The sequence below is a fragment of the Quercus suber genome, unplaced genomic scaffold (assembly GCF_002906115.3).
Source record: "Quercus suber isolate HL8 unplaced genomic scaffold, Cork oak 2.0 scaffold_841, whole genome shotgun sequence".
Lineage (NCBI taxonomy): Eukaryota > Viridiplantae > Streptophyta > Magnoliopsida > Fagales > Fagaceae > Quercus > Quercus suber.
The window spans coordinates 56,739-58,447 of NW_027070271.1; positions in this window are offsets into that span (position 1 = coordinate 56,739).

Here is a 1,709-nt window from a genome sequence, read left to right on the forward strand (position 1 = left end):
TTTTTTTTTTTTGTTTTTTTTTTTTTTTTTTTTTTTTTTTTTTTTTTTTTTTTGTAGATTGACTGCGGGAAATGGTCAAAATCAAGTTCTAGAAACTTTTGTGTAAGATACTTGAGCCTTTATCTCTTTCTTTTGATGTTCTTATATCTGTTTTCTTGTTTTATTATTTCTCTGCGTAGCTTAGGTTTGTTGTTTGATTGATTAGAAAGCATGCTAGATTGTTTAGATTAGGTTTTGATTGGTGTTGTATGTTGTGTTTCTAGGCAGGGTTGCATATGCAGGCTCATGCATGCGTACGCACCTTCATGATCCAACAGACGCAAGCTCAGCCCAGAAACCTAGAATTGATTTCTTCTTACTTTTATTTCTTTTAAATGCATATGTTGGCTTTTGTTTAGTTTATGTCTGACATGTTTAGGTCTTAGATTAGTAGTCTAACATGCTTTAATTATCTTGTGCTTAGATTACATGATTAGGATTTATATTTGGATGAACATTGTGAACATGCATATAAACGTGAACATGCATTGATGCATAGGTGTTGTGATGCAGTTAGGTAAGTGAGGTAAGTCGTGCATAATCACATGAACATCCATTTGACTTGATGGCCTAACATGATTTTGAGTTGGTTGTGTAAAATAATGAATATGTTCGTTTAGGTGTTATGATGCAATGCTCATTTGCTTGTCTAATGCCATGTTACTGCCTTGATATGTTTGCCACCCTTGGATAATTGAATAAGGATGCCATGATAGATGACTGCTAGGTTTTTAGGATGACATTTCATATTGTTTGTTTAGATGCATGTTACTATGAGTTTAGAATAGCCTATTAAAAGACCTTTTGATGGGATTAGGATTTGGAACACAATAAGTGGAGGCTGACCTATAGGTCGAGTGGGGTTGGGTGCCTAACACCTTCCCATCTCCATACTTAAACTCTGGACACATGCTCCGGTGAAGATCGGTCTTTCCATAAGTGTAGACATCATATTTTGTATCCATTTTGACTCGAGCCCTTGTTCCCATATGATGTTGGAATTCTAAAACCTAAGGTTGGTTTAGGGCCCAATTAGATTGAAATTGACTTGAGGAAAGTGTTTTTGAAAAAATATAACTCTTTTGAGAACTAAATAAACTATTTTTAGAAAAGAAAGGCCACGAAAACCCTAGGGCATGGGTATGCATACACGCGTATATGCACGCATGATCAAGCTCTACATGCGCATGCTTCATGCATGTGTACACATACACGGGCATGCATGTGCATGCTAGGGTTCTAGAAACTATGTAAGACAAGTTTATTGCATTTAAAACTTGGTTTGGAACAAATCTGACATCGTCTGGGAGTCATTCTAAACCCCTATTTTTTTACTATAAAAAGTCATACATGGTACCTTTTCAAAACACACGGACTTTGAGAGGAAAAACACAAGATTCGCTAGAAATAGTGAATCAAAGAGGGAGTTTTTCACAAAACACCCTTAAGTCAATATTTTTTTAATTGAGACCTTTTCTAGTCTTGATCTTCAAGTTTCAAGGTTTAACTAACTTGTTTTGATTTGGTTGTGACTAGATTGACTAAGAGGAATGGTCAAAATCAAGCCAATGAGCCTTTGTTTAGGAGGTAAAGGTTCTAGCTCTTCTTGCCTCCTTTTCTTTGATTAAATATGTTTTCCTCTTATTTCTTTCATTTTTATATATGTTTAA